This window comes from Dasypus novemcinctus, chromosome X, assembly GCF_030445035.2.
Source record: "Dasypus novemcinctus isolate mDasNov1 chromosome X, mDasNov1.1.hap2, whole genome shotgun sequence".
NCBI lineage: Eukaryota > Metazoa > Chordata > Mammalia > Cingulata > Dasypodidae > Dasypus > Dasypus novemcinctus.
Window position 1 is genome coordinate 59,176,905 of NC_080704.1, and position 6,863 is coordinate 59,183,767.

At 36.4% G+C, this 6,863-nt stretch overlaps 1 non-coding gene across 1 annotated transcript; it reads left to right on the forward strand.

Annotated features, from left to right (window-relative positions):
* Window positions 1–5,622: 5,622 nt before the first annotated feature.
* LOC111759605 (U6 spliceosomal RNA) lies at window positions 5,623–5,726 on the forward strand. Its single transcript, XR_002793534.1, has one exon. It is a non-coding gene; the product is annotated as a U6 spliceosomal RNA (small nuclear RNA).
* Window positions 5,727–6,863: the final 1,137 nt, after the last annotated feature.

The window sequence follows — 6,863 nt, forward strand, 5'->3', positions numbered from 1 at the left end:
TTGTCTATCAATTTCTGTATTTTATCAAGAACTAGTGTTGAATTTATTAAAAGGCTTTTTTTTTTTTTTTTTTTTTTTTTTGCTTTTTGTGGATCTCCAAACCCATTTTTCACCACAGGTGGATGGATTTGAAGGTACTTATGTTTTCGTTGCCTCTTTGGTTGTGAGGCTGCTGCTTTCCTTGGCCACCACAGATTGGGGTGAGGGGAATGATTGTAGGACAAGTAAAAGTACCACAAACGCCACTCTTCTTACCAAGGATCAATAGTTTTTCTAGAATAAATACTCCTCAGATTATTCCACGACTTTTCTTAATTTACAGAATCCTAAAAAAACTTGGTTTTGATAATATTGCAATTAGATTAGTTGTTTTCATGGAGGAGTGGCTTTATTGACACCTAAATTCTGCAATTCCTGAAATCACTCCCTCTGCATTTTTGAAATAAACTATTTTTAGAGTAGTTGTAGATTTACATAAAAAAACAGGAAGATAGTACAGAAAGTTTCCATATACTCTGTACCCAGTTTCGCCTATTATTAACATCTTTCATTTGTTACAATTGATGAACTAATATTCATATATTACTATAAAGTCCATAATTTATACAGATTTCCTTAGTTTTCACCTAATGTCCATTTTCTGTTCCAGGATCCCACCCTGGGTATCATAATACATTTATGTTATGTTTAGTCTCCCCATCTCCTTAAATTCCTCTTGGCTCTGAAAGTTTCTCAGACTTTTCTTGTACTTTTCCAGTACCCCACTTTAAGGAGTACAGGTCAGGTATTTTGCAGAATGTCCCTCAATTGGGACTTGTATTATGTTTTCCTTATGTTTAGACTTGGGTTATGGGTTTTGGGGAGGAAGGACACAGGGTATAAGTGCCATTTTCATCACATCAGATGATGGGTACATATTGTCAATAAGACTTCTTACTGTTGATGTTGACCCTGATCACCTGATGAAGGTAGAGTTTTTCAGGTTTCCTCACTAAGAATTACTTTTTACCAACACCTTTCATAGTGTACACCTTCCCCACATTTAAGTAGTGAGGAATTACTTTTCATCTATGTATTTGTCAGCCAAAGGGGTACTGCTGCAAAATACCAGAAATTGGTTGGTTTTTTTAAAGGGTATCTATTTGGGGTAGGAGCTTACAGATACCAGGCCATAAAGCCTAAGTTACTTCCCTCACCAAAGTCTATTTTCACGTGTTGGAGCAAGATGGCTGCTGATGGCTATGAGGGTTCAGTCTTCCTGGGTTTCTCCCTTCCAGGGTCTTGCTTCTCTCTGGGTTCAAGGTTCCTTTTTTCCTGGGGCTGGCATCTCTTTCATCTGCTTGTTTCCTTCCCAGGGCTCCAGCTTAAGGGTTCAGCATCAAACTCCAACATGAAAACTCTCACATCACATGCTCCAACTCTGTCTTTTGCAATGCTTTTTATCTGTGTGTCCCCACTCATCAGGGCTGGGGACGCAATGCCCTAATGATGTAGCCCAATCAAAGCCCTAATCATAACTCAATCATGCCCAGGTACAGATCAGATTACAAATATAATCCAATATCTATTTTCGGAGTTCATAACCTTATCAAACTACTACATCCTATTAGAAGTTGGAGTATCTACATAAATTACTTAAAATGGAGATGGGATTTGTCTCTTCTCATTTATTTAATCATTTATTTATAAAACTATGGACTCATGGATATTCATTATATGCTTTAAGTTATAATTCAACACTACATTATTTTGCTGCTCAAATTGTTTTAAATTTGGCCATTGAATGCTCTTTCTGTTGTTTTTTGTATCCCTTTGATTTTCCTCTGTCATATTTTTGTTCTTTAGTTTCTCCTTGCTTTATGACACTAAAAAAATGTTCCAGGCTTACTTGTTTACTGCCCCAGTCCTAGGATCAGTCATTTCTTCAAACATTGATTTTAAAAATAATGTAATGATAACACATATACAAAACACAATTCCCCTTTTAACCACTATTGTGTGTAAAATTCAGTGATATTGATTGCATTTACAATATTGTGCTACCAACACCGCCATCCATTACCAAAGTGTTTCATCATCCCAAACAGAGAACTTTACCTATCAAGCAATAAATCCCAAGTCCCGCCACCCCCATATCCAACCAGTAATCTGTATTTATATATTTGCTTATTCTAGGCATTTTGTATAAGTGAAATCATGCAAAATTTGTCCTTTTGCATCTGGCTTATTTCGTTCAAGGATTATGCATGCTGCATATATCAGAACTTCATTCTTTTATGACTAAACAATATTCCATTGTATGTACATACCACATTTTGTTTATTCACTCTTCTGTTGATGGACACATGGTTTGATTCCTCCTTTTGGCTACTATGAATATGCTGCTATGAACATTGATATACAAGTGTTTAAGACCCTGTTTTCAATTCTTTGGGGCATATACCTAGAAGTAGAATTGCCAGGACATACTATAACTATGTTTAATTTTTTGAGTAATCACCTAATTTTTTACCTCAAAGCTGCACCATTTTACATTCCCACCAGCAATGCATGAGTATTCCTATTACTTTACATCCTTTCCAACACTCTTTATTTTCTGTTTATTTTTTAACAACAACCATCCTAATGGGTGTGCAATGGTAGCTCACTGTGGTTTTTATTTGAATTTTCCTAAAAGCTAATAATGTAGATAAAATTTTATATGCTTATTGTCCACTTGTATATCTTCTTTGATGATATATTCAAGTCCTTTTCCCTATCTTTTAAAATATATATATATCCATTTTATTTTTTGAAGTTGAAAAAAAAACGGGTACAAATAGTCACCAGTTTTGTTTAAAATAGTAAAGAAATTGAAAACAACTTATATTCACCAATGTTGGCTTTAAGTAAATTGTGATAGGCTCATACATTGTTCCCTATCTTTTTGTAGTTGAGTTGTAAGATTTCTTTTTGTTGTTGAGTTGTAGGAATTCTTTATATATTCTGGAAATTAAATCTTTATCATATATGTTGTTTCTAAATATTCTTTCCCTTTAGGAAGGTTGCCTTTTCACTTTCTGGATCATTTTCTTTGATGCTCAAAATGTTTTAATTTTGATGATGTCCAACTTATTTATTTTTTCTTTTGCTTCTATAGCTAAGAATCCATTGCCTAATACAAGGTCCTGAATATTTCCCTTATGTTTTCTTTGAAGAGTTTTATGATTTTCAGTCATTTATTCTGATAACTGACACATTTTGAGTTCATTTTGATATATGGTGTGAGGTAGTGGTTCATTTTTATTCTTTTGCACATGGTTCTGAAGTTTCCACGTTAAGTTTTCTTGACACCCCTATGGAAAGTCACTTGGCCATAGAAGTGTGGGTTTATTTCTGAGCTCCAATTTTATTCTATTAGTCTATTTTATATGCTTATTCCAGTATTACACTGTTTTCATTCCTGTATCCCTGTAGTAAGTTTTAAAATCAGGAAATATGGGTCTTCAAACTTTGTTCTTCATTTTCAAGATGGTTTTGGTCATTGAGGCCCCTTACCATTCCATATGAACTTGATGTTTGACTTTTTACTTTCTTTAAAAAAAGGTCAATTGAATTTTGATCAAGACTGTATTGACTCTGTAAATTGCTTTGGATAGTTTTGGCATCTTAATAATATTGTCTTTCTTTCCATGAACACAGGATGGCTTCCCATCTAATTAAATCTTTTTAAATTTCTTTCAGTAATATTTTATAGTTTTCAGTGTTTTACATTCCATTTTTACATCCTTGGATAAATTCACTCCTAGATATTTTATTCTTTTAGATGTCACTTTAAATAGAATGCTTTTCTTGATTTCTTTTTTGATTGTTCATTGACTGTTTATAGAAAGAAACTGATATTTTACATGTTGATCTTCTACTCTGCAAATTTTCTGAATTTGTGTATTATCTCTAGAAGTTTTCTTGTGGATTCTTTTGGGTTTTCTGTATATAGAATCAAGCTATATGTGAAGAGAGGTAGTTTTACTTCTTCCTGTTCAATTTCAATGCATTTTATCTTTTTTCATGTCAAATTGCCTTAGTTATGCCCTTCGCTACAATGTTGAATAACAGTGGTGAAAATAAGGCATCCTTTTATTGTGACTGACCTTTAGGAGAAATCTGTCTTTCTTTCACCATTGAGTATGATGTTTGCTTTGGGTTTTTCACATATGCCCTTTATCATGATGAGGAAATTCCCTTCTACTCTTAGTGTTCTGGTGTTTTATCAGTTTAATGTAAGCATTTACAGGTGTAAATTTCCCTCTTAACACTACATTTACTGCCTCCCATAAGTTTTTGCATATTGTGTTGATAAATTATGTTTTGTATATTGTGTTTTCCTTTTATTTATCTCAAAGTATTTTATAATTTCCCTTGTGGTATCTGCTTTGATTTATTGGTTGTTTAACAGTATACTGTTCAATTCCATATTTTATTCAATTTGTAGTTTTCCATTTGTAAATTGATTTCTAACTACATTCCATTGTGGCCAGATAATGTGTATGATATCAATTTTTTAAATGAGTTTATTGAGACTTGTTTTGGCTGAACATATGACCTATCCTGTAAAGTGATACATTAACACTTCAGAAGAATATATTTTCTGCTGATTTTGGGTGAAATGATCTACAAAAACTCCTAAAAACAGGAATGAAAAAGAGAAAATTACAACCAAACTTAATGAAATAAAAGTAATTGTAAGAGACTACTATGTTAAATTGTATGTCAACAAACTAGATAATTTAGATGTAATGGGAAAATTCCTAGAAAGGCATAAACTACCAAAACTGACTTAAGAGGAAATTAAAAAGTGAAAAAAACCTTATACCAAGGATACATATTTTATTACTATTCAAAACCTTCCTAGGATTGTGGGAAGATGGCTGAGTAGGGAGCTCCAGGACTCTAAGTTTCCACCAAAGTGACTATTAAACAGGCAGAGAATGTGTGAAACAATAATTTGAAACTCCAAAAGTCAAAAGAATACTGTACAGCCTCCAGGAAAAAGCAGAAGGAAGAGGGTGATAACCTATGGTGAAGAACTATAAATTCCTCTCTTTCCATGGCAGCTACTGGCACCAATTCCCCACTCTCATGGCAAGCTGCCATAAGGACCAGTCTCTGGCTAACTTGCTTGCTACAGAAACAGACATAAAAACCCTCTTTTTCAAGAACAGTGGTGGGCATGGCCAATCGCTGATCATGGTTTCTGATTAGCAAATTTGGATTTGCTTCAGACCTGGCTCTGAGGACAGCCATTGTGTCATCCTACCCTGGACAGAGACAGCAGCAGTGCAGACTTAAAGACACCATGCTTCCTTAAAGCTGAGGGGGAAAGTGAGCTGAAGGACTGCATTTGCTCAGCAGGCCGGGAAAGTTCATCTTAAGGGAGCTGTCATAAAACTCTAGGCACCCTTCCTGATCTCCTCCTCAGGGCACTGTGAAGGTGATCTGTGCCAAACTTATGGGTCTCTGACCTGTTTTGGTTCGCAAAGGCTGATTTAGTAAAGTCTTCTCCAGCATGCCTTTCTCTGAGAATTTGCCCTGCAAGTGAAAGTAGGTTGAAACAATAAAAGGACTTTAAGAAATTACAGAGTGCTGACGTCTGCAGCAGATATATGAAAATTGGAACAATACAGAGAAGATGAGCATGAAACTTGTGCAAGGATGACATGCAAACTTATGAAGTGTTCCATATTTTTCAGAATGTCAAATGTCAAAGATCAAGAGAGAATTCTGAAAACATCAAGGGAAAAGCAATCTATTACATACAAGGGATGCCCAATAAGACTTAGTACAGATGTCTTCTCAGAAACCATGGAAGCAAGAAGGCTTATGTGATATTTTTAAAATGCTAAAAGAGGCTAATCAGAAGATGGCGTCTGAGTAAGTACACCCGCATAATCTCTCCTGCAAAGGATCGGCTGAGTAGGATCGGAATCTTGCTGGAGCAGACTGTTTTGGGAACCTACAAAGCAGGAGGTGCCTGGATGTCAATTTGGAGACACTGCGACAAAATTAGTGCTTGCTAAATGTAAAATTGCGGGTTTCCAACACTGAAGTCAGAAGTTGTGTGAAGGCAAATCCCTTCTCCCTAGGGCTGAGGGCTGCAGAATTCCCTGAAATCTGTTCATCATGCAGCAGCATCTGAAGCCCCATGTTCCCCAAATCCATGTTCCCTGAACTCCCATAATCCACATTCCATAGACCCATGTACCCCAAGTCTGCAATATCCCAGGCTTCCATTTCCCATATCCAGCACTCCCTGAAATCCAGGATTCCCGTAGACCTCCGGTTTCAGACTAACTCCTGGGAGTGGGAGGGTTTTGGTGGGAAGTTCAGAAGGGTCTGAGGCATGCAGGTTCATTGTTCTGCCCCCACTTTTTTTTTGAGCTTGGAGGAGCATACCAGCTGGCTTGGGGAGAACCTAGGAAGAAAGGAGTGGCAAATCTGCCAAGAAAGCCCAATTTACCTAAATGCACTGGGATAGGAAACTTGGTTTGGAAGAAGGTGGAGTCATTAAATTAACTAGCCCTCCTGTAGCACACCTAAGGGAAAGGGACAGTAGGATGTGCTTTGCAGGCTTCCAATAGCATATTTAGGATTCCTGGCAAGGTGTGAGTGCTCTCTCTCAAGAAAGTAAGAGTCATTTTTCTGTGGTGAGTTGGTTCATCTGGGACCCATTTGACTCTCCTACTGGCCCCCTCACACAGCTTTCCTGCTGCCCTGGAAAAGAGGGAAATGAGAAAGGAAGAAAGGGGGAAGGTCAGACTCCTAAGTGGTTTATTTAACTTCAAAGAGGATTCCTTGCTTGAAGCCTTGTCTGGTCTTTTTTGTTG